This window comes from Octodon degus, unplaced genomic scaffold, assembly GCF_000260255.1.
Source record: "Octodon degus isolate 3935 unplaced genomic scaffold, OctDeg1.0 scaffold00015, whole genome shotgun sequence".
In the NCBI taxonomy this organism is placed as follows: domain Eukaryota; kingdom Metazoa; phylum Chordata; class Mammalia; order Rodentia; family Octodontidae; genus Octodon; species Octodon degus.
The window spans coordinates 17,562,654-17,581,676 of record NW_004524591.1 but is presented as its reverse complement, the minus strand read 5'-3'; the positions used below and the strand labels follow the sequence as shown (position 1 = coordinate 17,581,676).

Here is a 19,023-nt window from a genome sequence, read left to right as displayed (position 1 = left end):
AAGAAAGAATTTAATACTGTTGCAAAGATACATCCCAAATCAGTTTTGAATATAAACAAAATAACAAGTAATAGCTTTTTATTTTTATATTGAATTGGCTAAATAAAATTTAGGTGTAAGTTTTATGATGTGGTTTAGATACTTGGATCATAAAATACTAGTAAACTTAGTGTTGGTGTGGCTTTTTATGGGATGGAACTAATAAACCGAGTAACTCTTTCTTTGAGTGGCTCTACAGTTGGATTTGAAAATTAGTATGGTAACTATTTTCCTTTAGTTTTTAAACTTAAAAAAAAAAATTTAAATTTGTCCATAAAAGTTACACATTTTTATGGGGTACAATGTGATATTCGAAACATGTATACATTGAGGTAATCTTCAAATCAGAGTACACAAATGGTTTCCTTAAACATCATTTCTTTGTGGTAAAAACATTGAAAAATCCTTTCTTCTAGCTTTTATGAAATGTACAGCATGTGATTTTTGTCTATAGTCACCCTCTTGTGCAAGAGGACACTAGAATTTGTCCTGTATAGCTGTAGTTTGATACCTGTTAATCAACTTTTTGCTCTCCCTATTTCTCCCTTACTCCCCCACCCTCTGGTACCTACTATACTATTTTTGATTTCTGTAAGACCAATATTTTTGGATTCCATGTATGGGTGAGATCATATAGCAGTTGTCTTTCTGTGCCTGAGTTATTTCACTTAACATAGTGACCATTAAGTGAAAATTCTGTGCCATTTACCACAAGTGACAGGGTTGTATCCTTTTCATGTTTGAGTAGTATTTCATTATGTATATGTACTGCCTTTTATCCATCCTCCCTTCCTCCACTCCTTTCCCCCTTCACCTCTTACCCTTCTCTTTCCAGTCCAGGGCATTGAATCCAGGACCTTTGCACTGAGCTTCAGCCTCAGGCCTTTTAAACTTTGTTTTTGGAGGGGTGATGGTCTCACTAAGTTGTTTAGGCTGTGCTTGAACTTCCCATCCTTCCACCTGAACCTCCCAGAGTGCTGGGATTGCAAGCTATGGCTTGTACTATCATGTCTGGCTTGTTTTGTCATTTCATTGATAGACATTCAGTTTATTTTCATTTCTTGGCTATTGTAAATAGTGCTGAAATAAAAATGGGAGAGCTGGGTATAGTGTTGCATGCCTGTAATCCTAGCACTTGGGAGACTGAGGCAGAAGAACTGCCTGGAGTTCAAGGCCAGCCTAGGCTACATAGTGAGTTTAAGGCCAGCCTGAATTACATAGTGAGACCCTGTCTCTCAAAAGAAAAAACAAAAACAAACAAACAAAAAAAAAACACATAAAAAACCAAAAAACCCCACCACCACCACTACCAACAACAAAAAAAGCAATAAACAAAAACTATGGGAGCACAGATTTTTTTTTTTGACAGACCGATTTCATTTCTTTTATATATGTACCTAGTAGTGGAATTGCTTGATCAAATAGTAGTATTATATTAGACTATTATATTAGACTTTTTTAGGGCTAGGGAGATAGCTCAGTAGAATAAGCGCTTCCCTGGCAAGCGCAGGGTCCTGAGTTCAAATCCCTGGTACTGCAAAAAAAAAAAAAAAAAATATTAGATTTTTTTGAGGAACCTTTATAAAGTTTTCCATAATAGCTGTATTAATTTACATTCCCATCAATAATGTATAAATGGTCCCTTATCCCCACATCCTCACCAGCACTTGTTATCTTTTTGATAATAACCATTCTAACTGGAGTGAGATAATACATCATTGTGGTTTGGTTTATATTTTTTAGTGATTTGTAATGTTGAACAGTTTTTGTATTTTTTTTGGTATATTATTGGTCATTTGTATGTTTCTTTTGAGAAATCTTTTCTTAGGTTTATTGCCCATTTTAAAAACAGATTTTTAGCCAGTGATGGTGCATGCCTATATTCCCAGCACTTGAGAGCCTGAGGAGGCAGGAGGTTCATTGGGAGTCAGAGGCCGACCTGGGCTACATAGTGAGACCCTGTGTCAAACAACAAAATGAAACAAAACAAGACAAAGCAAACCAACAAACAAAAAGACAACCACCAAAGATTTTATTTTTATTCTAGGGTTGCTTGACCCCTTGTCTGATGTACAGTTTGAAAATCCTTATTCTGTAGGTCATTTCTTCAATGGTTCATTGTTTCCTTTGCATATGATCTTGATATTAATTAATCTGTTGTTCAAAGGTGCAGACTTGGAATCATTTTATAATGAATTTTAATTTTAATTTTGAAGTGTTATTTTAACTTTAAAATATAATCTTGTGTGTTAGAAAACTTCGAGATTATCACTTTGGTCTTATCAAGCTATTTTTAAATCTTAATATAACTGTGATTTATTGAACTTGTACTATACTGATTAAAAGTTTTGTGTAGGATTTGTTGGTTCACATGTGATCATTATGCGATTTAGTATATAATAGCTTATTTATAATGGTCTCATGTTTATTATTTTTATGTTTTTAATATAGTGGGTTAAAAATGATTGCTTTTAAAACTGTTAAAAGAGAAAACTTCTTAAATGTTAAATAGTTAAATTTAACATTTAACTTCCTAAATGTTAAAAAAGACTTAAAAATTATTCTATTTTAACTAAATAAAATTAAATAAGATGGATGTGGGAAAAGCATTCTTAGATACTCAGTATAAAATATGGACTCTTTGGGATCATTAGAATAAAACTTTTAAAAAAAACTTCTTAAACCAGTTTCTTACTAGTCCTGCCTTATTCTTTATCTTAGACTTCTAAAAAGTCCATTTGAATGAATTTATACATACATAAAAATATAGTAGTTTTAGAAAAATAAAAATGGGATCGTACTGTACTTACTATTCTGTGGTTAGCATATTAAAGGTAATTTGAAAAATCCAGATGAATTTAAGATGCATAGATTTTTTTTTTTTTTTTGCGGAACCGGGGATTGAACTCAGGCCCTTGCTCTTGCCAGGCAAGTGCTTATTCCACTGATCCATCTCCCTGGCCCCCTGATGCATAGATTTTTGAGAAAGGAGTAGTTTCCTTAACCCAACATTTTTCTCTACTTCCTGCTGAGTAATATTCTAGGACGTAAGAAAGAATTATGATGGCATCATTTTACGTCTATGGTAACAGAATGAAGGTTTTCCCCAGGTTTTACTTTGATATTTATAGAAGTGTTATGAATGACTCTTATGTTCATCAGTGTTATTATAAATAATATAATTTTATTTATTTACACACAGTATAACTGTTTCATCATACAAATATTACTTTATGAAGTGTTTTGGCATGTTATCTGGTACTTCTTTTTGAAGCTACTGAAGTGTACATTTCTTTATCAAACCCATTGTATTACATTTATTGGCATGAATTCTCTTCTTCCTCTTGGGTTTACATTTTATTTTTTGTTTATGGTTTCAGGGAATCTCCTCCTTTCTAGTTGTTTTTATTAAGTATTGAATACATATTTAAGGTATTTATAAGATGTATAGGAAATCCAAGTATTCAGTTTACATTGAGTGAAGAGAAATTATTTTGAGCTGCATATAAAATAAATGATATAGTTAATGCATATAAGTAACAAAACTTCATTATATTACTGAAGTATTGAACAAAAAAAGAGAGCAAGTAGCCTGTGGGCCACTGACTGGACATAGCTCAGCTGATATGTCTCGCCCAGTTTAAGAAACAGAGCCTTAGGGCCAGCGAGATAGCTCAGTGGACTAAGGGACTGCTTTGGCAAGTCCAGGGACCAGGGTTTGATCCCTGGTCCCGCGTGTGCTGACTCCGCCCTGAGGGTGCACTGAGCCAGTGACAGAGTCCTAGCCTGGTAGCCCACACCTGTAATCCTAGTGTTGGTGCGGATAGGATACAGATAGGAGGATCGCTGTGAGTCCAAGCTGTGTAGTTAGACTCTGTATCCAATACACAAATGGAAAAAAAAAAAAAAAGAAGTAGAGCCTCACCACTTACTACCTTTGAAGTTCTTTTTTAAATGCATTTTTATTTTTACTTGACACATAGTAATTATCCATATTTATGGGTACAGCATGACATTTCAATATGTAGATACAATGTTTAATGGTAATCGACACATCTTATCATCTCAGCCATACTAAAATTCTTACACATTTCTGTGCTTCTGCAATCTTATTTTCTCTCTGATTAGAAGTAACTAGTGTCCTGATTTTTGCATCTCATTCTCATGCTTTTCTTTATGGTTAACCCCCACATTTTTATTTCCAAACACTAATTTTATTTTTTATAATTTGGAATATTCTAGAAATGAAATGAGTGTTTCTGTGACTTGCTTCTTTACTCCATGTCCCATTCCTGGTTTTTTTCTGCAGTGCTGGTAGAGCCACTGGCATTCTTAGTGTCTTTATGAGAACGAGAGAGGAGACCCCTCTATCCTGAAGCAGCATCTAGGTGGGCCAGAGGCACTTTTGTACAAAGAAAACTGTTCTCCTTTTTCTGAACAGATGTGACCCTACATCAAGGTTTATGGTCTGCCCAACTGAGTGTGTACAAACTGAGCGTGTACATCCTCTACTCATCCCCTGAGGTTCATGTTCATGTATGTGTCATGTGTGGGTGAATGTTTTGCGGTGGTATTTTTTCTGTATACATGTTATTACACTTTTTAAAAAAAATGTATTTGGTACAGGGTCTCACTACACAGCTTGTACTCATAGTGATCCTTCTGTTTTCAGCCTGCCCAGTGCTGGGATTGCAGGCATGCACCACCATGCCCAGTTTTGGTGGCTGGCTCAGCACGCCTGTGGGTGGGGGCTGGCATGGCATGTGGTACTGGTCCCTGCACTTGCCTAAGCAGGTGCTTAGTCCACTGAGCAATCTTGCCAGCCCTGCATTTTTTTTTCTACTTGGAAGCACATTGTTTGGATTATTTTCAGTTTTCTTTTTGTATTCATATTCCTATACACCATGGAAATGTGTTTTTTCAGTCTTTGTTTTTATAGCATAGTACTTGGAACATGGTTGGTCTTTACTAAACGAACACAGCTGCAGTTGGGTTAAGTTCAGCTGGAAAAACAACCATGTGAGATAGGATGGTGGTGATATTCCCATTTTACCAAGGATGGAAATAATGCCCAGAGATATTCAGTAATTTACCTCAAGATTATACTGTTGGTTAGTGGTAGAGTTGAAGATTAGTGTGATGTTGCTTCATGTTTTGCTGCCTTAGAAAATACTATTTTCTAAAAAGTTTTAATTTATTCCAAGAATAAAGATTGCTCAATAGAAAAATTATAAAATTAATTACTTGGTTAAAATAGCTATTATAACTGATATGGTACACTGTTACAGTAATAAAGTCTCATGAGTCATCTATACGTATCCATTCCCTAGATGGCTCTGGGCTTAGCCATCTTCCTTGCTTTGGTTGCTGGTATATTAGCAAATGGTAGGCAGGGATAACTTTGCCTAAATAAGGATGTACCAAGGATGTAAATAAAGCCCTCTTAACTATCCGGTCTTAGTCAAACTGCGAAATGCTGCACCTGCATCAGTGACATCAATTCTGACTAGCAAATGAACTGTCTTAACGAGGTCCAGTCTAAATTGCTTACCTACAGAATTATGAACAAATAAATTTGCCAAACTTTGGGGTGGTTGTTAACATAGCAATAGGTAACTGATGTCCCCAGTTGAAATGGAAAACTTTCATGCTAGTCATGGATTTGTTAACAAGCTGGAGAAAAAGAGTTGCTTGTTTACTCTAAGCAGTTTCCTAATGAATATCTCTGTATTTCTGATTACCAGGGGGTTATGTGACCACATGTTACCTGACAAGATGACTTGAGATACCTGTATTTTATAAGATCTGGAAAAGTAGTTGCTGAAAATTCACCAGTAGTTGTCATGGCTTTCACATGGACTGCTACAGTTAAATAATATGTCTAGGGGCTGGTGAGATGGCTCAGTGGTCTAAAGCACCTACTTGGAACAAGCTTAGCAATGCACAGGGACTGCAGTTCAATCCCCCAGCACCACATGCCAGCCAGCCCCGCCCCCTGGTGGGCTGAGCTGGCCACACACACATAAATAAATAAAATTTAAGGGGGGGAAAATAAATAAATAATATGTCTAACTTTTAAGTGTTTCATGTGTTCTTAAAATTGAGCTTTTATTGTTAGAAGGGCCTTACCAATAGTTTAGTTGCAGTTCAAAATAAGTGATTTGCCTTGGATTTTCCAGCTACTAGCAAGTCCAGGATTAGAATTCTGGCTTTCAGCTCAAGCTAAGGCTCTTTCCTTGGTCTACCAGACCTTCTGCCATTCAGTCTCATCATATTGGTGTATTTTTCATAGCAGTCCTCCTGACAGCTCATTTCTAATATTTTATCTACTCCATCACCTACTCCCTTTGTGTTTTGATATCTGACAGACACTGATTGAACATACAGAGAATTACCTTATGTTCCAACCCTTGTTGATTAACCTGGAGGAGGTCTAATAGTATGTTTTCCAGAGCTAACTTGAAAAGAAAGTGGTTAAGAAAATATAATTTTGGAATTTGGAGAATTCGGGAGATCAGATCAGTACTATTAACAGGCTATAGGGGCTCTTGGGTCTGCAGATAGATTGGAATAGAACCAGTTTTGGGAGTTTTCCCTATTGGAATTACCTGGTTGGTGCTGTTTGATGAAATAAATCTTCTGAGAAGAAAAAAAGTAAGTGCTATTTTGATAAATCCATTCTGTATTTCGAGTTTGCCTGAGGTAGGTCTGTTCTGGAATAGAAGGACTTGGGAGTGAAACGGGGTTGTATCTGAAAGTAAACACTAAATTTAACTACAGCAGAGATTCTGGGGCAAAGAAGGAATTTTAGGCCTGGAGATGGAAAATATATGTTAAAGATCAACTGGACCCCTCATAGATGATTCTCAGTAATATCCCGTGGGAACCAATGGAATTTGGTTTTCTAAATTCCAGTTCTTGACAAATTACAAGTCTTAACAGTTCTTTCGTAAATATTCTTTAAACAATGAGAAAAGGGATTTGGTTGGCTTATGTATTTCTTTTACCACTTTTAGTTTAATTCTTACTATTTAAATTTATGTATTTGGTACAGTCTATGCAGCTCAGACTCATAGCGATCCTCTTGTGTTTAATCGCCCCAGTGCTGGGATTATAGGTGTGTGCCACCATGCTTGGTCTCGGTGGCCAGCTTAGCATACCCAGGGGTAGGGCTGGCATGGCATGTGGTGCCAGGGATCAAACTCTGATCCCTGTGCTTGCCTAAGCAGGTGCTTAGTCCACTGAGCTATCTTGGTGGCCCTTAGTTTAATTTTTTGTTATCATTATATTTCTGTTAATGAAGAAATTTTAGAAAGTTCCCTTAGATGTTAAAGAGAGCCTGGAACCTTTAGAAAGGGGAGGAAACTAAAAACCAAGATCTGTTATTTCTTCATTGAAATACCTTTCACTTAATATTACTGTGTTTACATAATTTTTATAAGATTATAAGTTGTTTTCTTCTTACACATTCTTATCTGTTCTTCTCTGTTCTGATAACATTTTGACCACAAGGGAAATCTCTCATTCTTCATTTCATACAATAAACACTTAGTACTTTCTCTGTGATTGGTGTGTGCTAGGCACTAGAGTTAGGACTTTGCCTGTTGAAGCAATATTTAGTAGAAATAGAGAAAGTAAGCAAACCAAAATGCTTTCAAAAATGGCAAAGGACAGACTAATGGGAGGGCTCTTTTACATAGAGTAGATTGATCCCTTTCTAGGAAACTGATATTTGAGCAGAAGTCCAGGAGAACAGTGTGTTTCGATGGAGAGAACTTCTCTGTCTGAGCTTTGAGGTATGAACAAGCTGATGTGTTTATGGAATTTTTGTTGTTGTATCACCAGGATTTAATTGTTAGTTTTACTCAGAGTTGGTTAATTAAATAACATATATTTGACTCTCCAGATGCTTAATACTATGCATTTGTTTAACATTGATTATCAAAATATAGGTAAACTGGGTTTTATGTAAATTAGCCAGGTGACACTGGTTTCATAAATATGATGCCCTATTCTATCTTGTGCAAGTCACATCTTTATGAAATTTATAATCTTCATTTAATGTCACATGTTTAGTCACACTACTTTGGGTACATGCACTTCTGTCTTAGTTATTTTTGCATTGCTGAGACATTATACCCGGCACCCACAACTTAAAAGAAAAAGGTTTGTTTTGGCTCACTCTTGGTAGAGATCTTAGTTGGTAGGTGCCTGGCTACAAGGCGAGGAAGGGGAACATGGCAGAGGAGAAACAGTTCGTGGAAGGCAGGCAGGCATCAACGAGGCTTTCTTTTTCTTCCCCTTTTTATTCCACCCAGCCTGTTGGTTTTTGGTGCCCACACCCAGGGTGGATTTTCTCTTCAAAAAGTCCATCATCCACACCCAGAACTCTGCCAAACCAGTTAGTGGACTAACCCAGTACCATGCCCCCCATGATCCAGCCACCTCCCAAGTACATGGAGGGGGTGCACCTAGGTATACATCACAACAGCTTAGTGTGTGGGGGGAGTGTATCCACTGCCACAGGGTGGTTCCAGTTTGATCAGCTCTCTTCCATAATGACTGCTAGACAAGGTAAATTTAAAACTTGCTGTAACTGATGACCAAATACTGTTCAGCCTGCTCTAAGGGCATCATTATTACACTTAACTGTGCTAGAATAATTGAATGGAAAGTTGCTGATTTCCTAATATATCTATAGGTTTACACTTGGAACTGAAGTTGAAGTGACTCTGAAGTGGCACTTTTGGTTAGACCCAGGCTTTCCTTGCTGGCAAGCTCATTGACTCACAAAACTGAATTGTTTCACTTAAGAATTAGTGTGAAAATTAAATAACTGAACATGTGTATACCTATTTATATAACAGTTCCCTATCAGGAAATCAATTTTTATACTCAGCTCGGTTAAGATTTAGTAATTTGAGATAATCTTGGAATATAGAGAAATAAGAAGAGGCCTCCTATTAGTTTCCCTTAGATTGTTAGACTTGCTTGCTAAATCTCAATGAAAGTTTCACATAGATTCTATTATAGTTTTTAAAGTCAAGTGGGAAGTCTTGGCCTTTCTTGTTCCCTGAACTGTTTGCTACTATTTTTCCACTAAATCTGTATCTAATTTGTAGTAAAGGGACCACAAAAACAAAAAAATTCTATTTTGGCACCTAACACTATTATAGTTAAGCGTTTGTTGGCATTTCTATGAAAACATTTTCTTAGGTTTATAACTTGGCTTTGGGCTGAAACATTGCTATTTCTGTACAAAAGCAAATTCTTTTATCAAGTTTCGTGAAATGAATTTGCTTTGGTTTATTATGTGTTAAGGGGGAAGGACTATCAAAATACACCTTATTTTTAATGCTTTCACAAGCTGTTTGATTACACAGTAGTTACATTTTATTCCTACCTCAGTAATAATTTTACTTATACACAATGAATGAGTTTTGAGCTCTGCTTGTTAGAGCATAGTGCCTAACATAGTGCATAGTTAACAGTATCATATTATGTACTTAAGTATTTGTTAAGAGGACAGATCTTATGTTCATTGTTCTTAATACAAATCAACATCAACAATAATAGGGTGAAAGATTGAGGACCCTTGGAGCTGAGGGGATGCATATTATCTTAATTATAGTGATAGTTTCATGAACATGTGCATTTGTCTAGAATTATCAAATTATATATATATTAAATATGTATGGGCCTGGGTATATCAAATAATGGTTGATTTTTTTATTGTTTTGAAACAAGTTGGTAAAATAATTTATTTTTATGAGCCCTTCTTTTTGAAGAGTTATATTACTGTTACTATGCATTTTAAAATACTTTTTTTTTTTTTTTTTTTTTTCGGAACCAGGGATTGAACTCAGGCCCTTGCGCTTGCCAGGGAAGCGCTTATTCCACTGAGCCATCTCCCCAGCCCCTAAAATACTTTTAAATTGGTGATTCCTGTTATTTATTATAAAATGTAAAGTGCTTTGTACGTTGCTTTTTGTATAAGTCTTGAATTATTCTATCTGAAAAAATATTAAAGTAATAGATTCTCTGATTGGGTTTATTTAAAGTTTTAGTAATTAAAATAGTTAAAATATATTTTTTTGTTTGATGGACAAATCCATTTCCTTAGAAATGACTTAAGGGCTGGGGAGATATCTCAGAGGAATAAATGCTTGCCTGACAAGTGCGAGGTCCTGAGTTCGATCTCTGGTACCACAAAAAACAGAAAAATGTGACTTAAGATTCAACAATACCAATATACAATATTGAGTCAACTAGCTAGCTACTCATTATTTCACCATAATTTTCTTTTCTCCATTATCCATTAAGTAACATTTATTTTTGTATGATATCTTTTGCCTGGTATTCTACCTATACTACAGTATAGGGTGGTTCATAAATGTTTGGTAAATAAATTTTAGGGATTTTTTTGAAATTGGCTCTGAAAAAGAGGTGCCCATAAAAATATCTTTTCATGCTTTGGTATACTAAGAGTCCTTAACAACCATCATCATAGATAAATGTCCCTACATAAGTGGTTAATAACCTTTTACCACAGCAAAATGAAAGATTACTGACTCACTGCCCAAGATAGCACAATTGAGGCAGCTGTACTAGTTGTCTCCTAAGAAGAATGGGTTAAAGGAAGTGTAAGTGATCGCTTTACTTAGCTTTTTCCAGTGCTGCTATCATTATTTATTAGTAGTAAATACTGCTAATGACCTAGTGTATTTCTAAAAATTTACTCTCACTTTTCAATTCCTTCATCTCCAGATCTGAAGGCCAAATTGTAACCGCATTGTAATTTCCACTACCCTTCTAAGGAGAGATCCTGTGTTCTCTTATACTGCAAAGTGTATGGGTAAGGCAGGGGTCCTGCCTAGAGTAATCCTAGGGTATTTTTAATGTCCTTTAATTTCCATTCAGGATGTAAGTCAGACCAGACACAATTGGGTCTGGTTACATAGTTTAGGATTGCCTAGCCATGTTTATGTAAAAGTGAAGTAGATTTAGCAAACAAATTTACTAATTGTACGCAATGTTTTTCCTTAACGTCTATTCTAAGCCTTGTGAAATTAATTCTATTATACTTTATATGCTGTATGTCTTTATTTTGTTTGCTTGTGATTTGTGGATAGCATTGAGTGGGTCAGGAGGAGGAAGAGATAGAAGTGAGAGTTTGATAAGAGCCTTGGTCAAACCCAAATCCTTTTTAGACTTAATTTGCAGTTTTCTAGATGTCTAATTTTCTTAAGGACAGTAAGTTTGAAAATGTTAGTATATAAAAAGCATGGGAAATTGAGTTAAATCCTCCCTTCTGTATTTGTCATATGATTCTATTTTTTTTTGTAATTAGTTTGGATTTTTTAGTTGTGAAATTGAAATTCACATGTAAATTTCATAATATTTATCCTTTCTCAGGACCAAGGTAAGTACAGTGGCTGATTTGCCTTTTCACTTGCCTTGGAAGGGTTTTAATCTGATTTGAAGATGGAGGATTCTTATTGTTTTGTATTTAGTTTCACAGATGTGAGTAATACATCCTTTTATTATATTGTAGACTATTGGTTGTAGTCATCATGATTATTCATAGTAGCATTTGAGAATGCTTTGTTGCTAGAGAATTTTTAAAAATGAAACTTAATACAAGGCTGGGCATTCAAATAATTTTATCATTAATTAATTTATTATAATTTTGTTGTTGTTGTTTTGGCGGAACCAGGGATTGAACTCGGGCTGTTGCGCTTGCCAGGGAAGTGCTTATTCCACTGAGCCATCTCCCCAGCCAAATTTCTTATAATTTTTTTTATTAATTAATTTCATTGCTCCTAATTCTTATGTGTAAAGCATAATACTTGTTCTCAAGCCAACATTTTTAATGTACAATATCCACATATTAAAATAGTAGAAAAACAATCTTGGCAAACACTGAAATAGTTAATTGGCTTTTCCAGCCAAGATAGGTTTGTAAAACTTTCTGAAAATTAAGAAATGAGAGGAAAAGAATTTTTTAATGCACTAATGACATATTTTACTGACCCTTTACTTTAGGCTAGCAAATGTTTCTTGCATTATTTCATTAGATAAACGACTAGAGGAAGAAAGACGGCTTGTTTGCCTTAATTCTTAAATATTCTCAAACATTCAAATAGTTAAAAGAATTATTTTGATATAAAATCCTGGGTGGAGATAGGTTTTTGTCTGAATGTGGTAATTATGAGAAAGGAAAAAAAAGCAGTTACATAATTCTGACTATAAGACCTGTAATCTTCAATAGCAAATTAAAAAAAAAAAGCATTAGAAATATTCGATGGTATCTTATGGTCTTTAATATGTTATTAGAGTGTACTTTTCTGTACTTATTAGTACTCACATAAAATCAACAAGTTTTCATGATTGTACCTTTATATCTTAAATCTTGCACTCCATTAGGAAATAGATTACTCAACGCTGAATCCATGGAAGTGAATAGGAAGAGTATACACGTGATACTGGAAAGTTACCTTACCTGTTAGTCCAGTGCTGTGGACCAGAGTAAGGTCGAGCAAGCCAGAGAGTGAGAGCAGGAGTAGGGGTGGGGGGGATGGGGGGTGAGTGTACCTTTGTCCTTTTTCATTTTAGCTGTTGTACTAAAAGCTGTGAAATTAAACTTTTTGGAATTGTTACTACTACAAGTGGGGATATAAACTATTGAACAAAATTTATTTAGCCTGTTAAAAAGTCAACATAAGGCTGTAATTAGTTTGTATTATTACATCACTTCTAGTAGAGACTCTAACTAGTACAAACTCAGAGGAGCAGCATCAGGTGAGTTGACTGCTACCCATATGGGGCTTTAAGATAATGATGAGTTTAAATTTCCTCTTAGAGCTAAGTGAGAATAAAACTGGAGGCAATAAATACTCTTGGCTAAAGCCATTAAATGAAAAAGCTGGGAATTCTCCAGCTCTTGACTTAAATTGTTTGTTTATCAGCTGGCGCCTAGTCTGGAGTCAAGAGCTGGAGATTTCTATCTGTGACAGAACTTTGAAACTCTTGCAGGACACTTTCATTTCAACTTAAGGTAACTTGAGTTTATAGCTTTGGCTTTAAAGATTACTAATGATTTACTCATTTCCTTACCATTTAACCAGAGTGGACTTTTTCCCAGGAAGGGATCTGTGTTTATTTAGGGCCTTTGTCTGCGGAGGGATTAAAAGGCAGCCCACCAGCATTGTGAACTTGATGGTAATAAAAGGTCACCAAAACACACCATAAAAACATTCTTACCATGGAATTAATTATACATTGTAATTTTACAAAGCAACTTAGTTACCTTGTCCCTAACTCCCCTTCAACATTTTGTCTTTTTAAAATTAAAGCTTTGATATAATTTTGGTGTATGAAAACATTTTGCTTCTTTTATGATAGTTGAACATTGAAGAAATTGTCATATGCAGCCATGTAGTTAATTGTGTACCAAATCCTAAAATTAAAAATTATTTTTCAGTTATGAGGTAAATAACTTGTTTGGAATAAAGGTCAGATAGTCAAAATGGATGGCCTGTATTTCATGAAACAGTTCAGTTCCTAAAAACCTAAGCCTGGTTAAGAATTTATCTGTGCCACCAGGTGGCATTGCATCCAAACCTGCTTGTGATAAAAGGGGGATTTTAAAATACATTCTTTTTGGTTTGAGAGGACATAATAAACTATTCTGAGATTTTTGCATTTGAAGTCAGCCTAAAAATAGTTCTAGTAGTGATGTTGATTAAATGTCTCTGAAGAATTGCAAAGTTCTGAATTCTGTAAATATTTATGTATAAGTTGTTGATGTTGAAATGAAAGTAAATTAAAGTGAAATATTTGCAGTTTTTTTCTTTTTTTAGTAAAATGAACATTGAACTTTATTTTGCTTTGCTTCTGTGGACAGTAGAGAGGGTAGCCTGTCTATAAGCTCCCTCACAATGATTTCAGAGCTCTCCTCGAGGTGCAAATTACCCCCATGCATGTGCATATATATTTGTGCACACAGCCGCAAAGAAGTATTTGTAGAAAGCTCACATGCCATAAAAAAAGTGTCAGCAAGTTTCACTGTATGGGGATTTTTAAAAACAGGGGGAGAACTTTTAAAGGTGCAAGTTGGTTCTTTTCACAAGCTTAACTATGAGATTCATTAGGCAGTTCATGTTCATGTCTTAAAAGCTGTTTTTGGGAAAATAAATTCTTAAGTTTCCTGTACTGGTTTTCAGGGTATCTTTATAGTTTTTGAATCTGTTCATTTTAAAAATGTGATAATGTAAAAGTGAAAGAAAAAGAGGCTCATTATAAATTTTATAAAAGTGAGATATTTTTCATTAAAATGTGTATTCATGTTCTGTTTTTATGAGCCCATAAATGTAAGTTAATAAATTGCTACAGAAACAATTAAATTATTTAATACAGCTATCCAGGTGCTATGATATGTTTTTAAAATAAATAAGGTTTAGTGCACATTCTAATGATTTTTATTCTTTTAAAATGTATGTTCACAATAGAGATAGTTAATACCTAGCTTTGATCATTTCCCAAAAAGCTTTATGAAATGTTACTCATTGTATAGTCTTGCTGTGCTCTGAGGCGTCTAAATGTGCATATTCCTATTTAAGAAAATGTATATATTTTCAAAGTAAATGTTTGACCTCCCACCATCATGGTCCTATTTAAAAAACAGTATGAAAATCCTTTTTCTTCTTTACATTTTGAATAACTGATTGGAATGTGTGTTGCACTAAAATGTATTTACTTTTCAATATTTACGAGACCATTTGTTTTAAAAATTATGATTTCACATTTGAAAGTACTCTAAAGTATTCATGACATTTAACCTTCAATATTTTACTTTTAAACTTGATACAACAGTCTGCTTCTTAGCTTTGTTGTATGCTAATATTTCTCCTTAACATCAAAAAGCTGTAGTGGTTTCTCTTTATAGATTATGCCTGTGCTCTGGAATTGCCTCCTGCTGTCCGCGAACTGCTTCTTAGCTTGTGTTAGAATTTCTCACCAGGGTTTTTGTGAGCTATGTAGCCAATATTTTTAAAAAATCAAATTTGATACAGTAAATGAGGATTAACAGAAATTACACTATTTATAATTGTAATTGAAGGAAGCTTTTGTCCAGGATATCAGTTTTATGTAGTGAGAATAAACAAATGCCGATTGCATGTAAGGATATGCGTATGTATAATTATCTACAACTACAGCATTTTTCTCATTATTTCTATAGTATTTTTTGCTTGTTGGATTTTTAAAAAAGTAAAAATGTGCTCACTCATTAGGGTATGTGCTATTTAGTAATGAACCATTTAGATTTTGGCTTCTCACATTTCAGTTGGAAATTGTATTGGTGTGAGTGAGTGTTGCTATGGGAACCTCTGGATTCATAGCTATAAAGGCAAGACTGTCTAAGTGGAGGAGGAGGGGCGCTGTGCTAAAATACCACCAACCTAAATGATCTATTTTGTGTATGTGTCGGTGAGTGCTGTTGCAGGGTGGTAGCTAAGATGAAAAGGGAAAGGAAGTAGAGGAGTAAATCTTAAGGAGATACTTTTGGAATCTCGCAGGTTTTAAAATTTGAAATATGTTTGTGTCATTTACATATAACATTTTGTAACTGCACCTGTGGAATATGTTTGGCTAATTTGATTTTAGATAAAAATATATATTTCCGTGAAATTTATTATTAGTTTGTTAGTTATTAGGATTTCAGCTTTAATATTACGTTTTATTGAAGGTGATTATCACAGTTAATTCTGTTTTAGATTCCTAAAATCTATCCCAAACTGACTAAATGACAATGTGACTTTCAAAATAGTGGCATTGAGGTTACATCACAGTACTTTTAAAATTGCATTTAAAAATTGAATATTCTCAGTAGTTTTATATAAATAAACAATTGACTTACTATATCAGTATATATAATATTGCATAGTTTTTTGTTTTGTTTTGTTTTAAAGAAGACAAAACCAAGCATCAAATCCACTTGGGTTACTACTGATGAAAATGATTAGAGATTAGCCAGTTTAACTGTGTACAAAGTAACATTTTTGTTTTTCATGTTTTAAGTCACATACAAAAAACAAATTGTGCCAAGGGTGTTAGTTACCCTGATAAAAAGTAATACCGTCCTTGCATTTTTAATTACACACTGGATTCTAGTTGTCAGATACATGTGTAAAAAAGGGACATTTACTTGGTAAAAATTGTTTAAATATACTTTGTTAGTCAATCCAGAGAAAAAGTAAAGCTGCTAAGGTTTAAAACATCCAGAAGTCTTTAAATTAAAGAGTGAGGAATGAAGAAAAGAAGCTCAACACTCCCGCCCCCTTCCCCAGCCTGGCTGTCACTGATGTAAAAGGCAGTAGGGAGTGTATTGTTTTCAAGTCTACATAAACAATGCTGGGTATCTCTTTGGGGGAGGATGGGTGTTAGGATGGATAGGTGGGTGTTAGGACCCTTGAGGAGTAAACTTGGCATGCAGAAAGTTATCAGTGGACTTTTCGGCATGAAAAGCCTAATAGCAATGGGAGTAAATAATAGGAAAGTATGTTTACCTATAAAGTTGACCAAGTAAAATCTTTTAAATTGTGTGAAATAATTCATAATTGTTTGAGGTGAAGCCTTAAAGTATAATGTTCAGCAACAAAAACCACTTTTAAATGTACTTTTGGCATAGTATATCTGCTTAACACTAAACATGGCTTCTGAAAAATAAATGACTAAAGTAAATTGTTATTTTAAAAGTAATGGGGCCGGGGAGATGGCTCAGTGTAATAAGCGCTTCCCTGGCAAGTGCAAGGGCCTGAGTTCAATCCCTGGTACTGCCAAAAAAAAAAAAAAAAAAAAAAGTAATAACAAATCAAGTTAATTAAAATGAAATAGAGACAAAATATGAGCAACAACATCTGTTTTGCTTTTCTGTTTCAGTGTTTGCTGTTTTTCCTCCTATTCTTTGGGAAGAAGTCTAGCAATCCTAAGATTGGAGACAAAAATGCACACAGCCATATTTAATATGTATGTTCAAAATGTCATTTTTAGTCACTTTTTTAAAGTTTCATAATACAGAATTTCCAAGAAGGCAGTTCTGACATTAAGTACTTCATGTATGAGTCAATTTGTTATGAGATTTATGTATTTAATCTGTAAAGGATCTGTAAAACAGTCTCACTTTTCAGCCCACTTTGAAAGGGATAAAGGGATGCTCTGGGGATACAGGTCAGTGGCATAATTGCCTGCCTGACAAGTACGAGGATCTGAGTTTGATTCCTGATATGAGAGAGAGAGCGAGAGCGAGAGTGAGAGTGAGAGCAAGAGATAGAGGTAGAGAGACAGACAGACAGACAGACAGAGACAGAGACAGAGACAGACACGGAGGGAGGGCGGGACCATATGCAATTGTTAGGATTGACTAGATTTATTCATTTATTTATTTTTAAGAAGACATTTATGTTAGAGGAGTCTTAAAAACTGTGGTGATAGGACTAGTATTTCAACTTTGGAATTTCTTTTTGTTGCTAGAATGATGAAGACTTTGGGTTATTGTATATAAAAATGTCAACAAGTACTTTCTCATGATTCACTGACATCACCATTCACTGATACTCTCAAAGCCCCCTCCGTATCTGACAGAACATGGAAAGAATTATTAGCTAAAAAAAGCCTGATGAATAATTTAAAGTAGTTTTGATTTTACATACATTAATCTGGTCAACTAGAGGAAAAAAAAAGAAAAAAAGGGACCAGAAAACATGCAACCAGAAGTAAAAACCAGAAAAATTTAAACTTCTGAAAGTACTTCCTTTGTAGCCTTTTAGGAATTGGAATATTAAACATAGCCAAAGAGTATCACATTTTCAGCTTTATAATCATAAATGAGTTCATGTTTTTTTTTAAATTTTAAGTTGTATTTTTAAACTTTTCCCAATTACTCAGACTTTGTAACTTTAAAAAAAAATGTATTTAGTACAGGGCCTATAGGGTCTCACTACACAGATCGGACTCAGTGGTCCTTCTGTTTTCAGCCTTCGAAACTCTGGGGTTACTGGCATGCACCACCATGCCCAGTCTCTTTTGCCATCTCAGCATGCCCTGAGGGTGGTGGGATGGGGCCAGGATGGCAGGCTGGGGAGTGAACCCTGATCCCAGTGTCTGCCTAAGCAGGTGCTTTAGTCTGTTGAGCTATCTGGCTGGCCCTATAACTTTTTAAATACAAAACACTTGGGCTTTACAAAACATCAGTGAGAATTGCACTATGTGTGATTGATGAGTGATATGTTTTTGTTTTTGAGTGGTACTAGAAATTGAACCTAGATTTTTATCTTAAGCTATATCCCCAGACCTTTCTGCTTATGTTTATTTTTCAAATTTGAGACAAGGTCTCAGTAAGTAGTCCAGGCTGGGTTTGAACTTGCTGTCCTCCTACTTCAGCTTCCCAGAGTTATAAACATGCACCACAGCTCCAGGCTCAGTAATATACTTTTAAAAGTATATTTACAGTGTTCAACATTAAGACTTATGACAGTGTATTAAGCTTATCACCAGGAACAATATTGTTTACCATTCACTTTTAATTCAACATTACAACTATCATTTTATTGAAAGAACTATAGTATATTGGGAATTTTGATTATCAAAATTTATCTCCATAAACATAGTCCCTCAGCATTTAAAAAAGAAAGAATTCCCAACAGCTTTTTTTTTTGGTCCCAACAGCTTCTAACAGAAGACATGAATATGGGAGGTATGTGTATATTTAATAATTTTTTTTTTTTTTTTTTAAGGACAGACCAGCACTTTAACTTTATTTTTTTTATTTTTTTTTATTTTTTCTCAAAGTTTTATTGACAAAGAGATAGCAATGAGACAGTTTCAAATCAAATCGGAAGGACAGTTTCAACAAATAATACACTGCATATATTCTTCTTAGTGGTTAATTGCTGTACAAGATGCGGACTTGTGATCCTATTCACA

The 19,023-nt window shown here is 34.7% G+C and overlaps 1 protein-coding gene across 1 annotated transcript in view; it reads left to right on the top strand.

Moving 5' to 3' along the window:
• The window catches only part of Hibadh (3-hydroxyisobutyrate dehydrogenase), a 131,755-nt gene that overhangs the window by 35,834 nt on the left and 76,898 nt on the right, over positions 1-19,023 (top strand). The gene's annotated exons all lie outside the window — the stretch shown is intronic.